Consider the following 614-nt stretch of genomic DNA (forward strand, 5'->3'; position numbering starts at 1 on the left):
TTTCACATCGGGCCGGGAGCTGACTCCTGGTATGAGACCATGCGCATTTGCAGACCTGCACGTGATACGGAGGATTTTGCTTCTGGGCTTTTATACACTTCAGTTTAAGTGATTTTCTCACACTTAATGGAAATGCCTTTTAATACATTTTAATTCAGTGCTTACAAGTGATGTTATCACTCACCTGTTGGGCTGCCCAAAGCAAGATGATTCTAAGATTTCAGTGGAGAAATTCAAGCCAAGTTCAAGTTCAAATTAAGTGTGAAGGCATCTCTGACTGTGAATGTACATCTATAGTGCAAGGGATTTTAAAATTACAATCCAAGCAGGAAAAAAATGACAGGAAGTAGACTCTGAGACAGAGATTAGCGTGCAGGAGGTTTATTAAGAAGTGCTTTTGGGACTAACAGCTGTGGAAGGGAAGGGAAGGAAGTAGAGTGTGCAGAGGGAGGAAGCAGGCTATGGTGCCGTCCTAATGAAAGTCTCAACTGACCTCTGGGGCGTTCTGGAGCTGGAATGGCTCTTCCGGGTTGTCCAGTTTGGATGAAGGGGACTTGGTCTTTATGCCTCCATGTTGACAAATCAGCGGATGTGGTCTGTCCTGGAGAGGTGGC

This window comes from Equus quagga, chromosome 5, assembly GCF_021613505.1.
Source record: "Equus quagga isolate Etosha38 chromosome 5, UCLA_HA_Equagga_1.0, whole genome shotgun sequence".
Taxonomy (NCBI): Eukaryota; Metazoa; Chordata; class Mammalia; order Perissodactyla; family Equidae; genus Equus; species Equus quagga.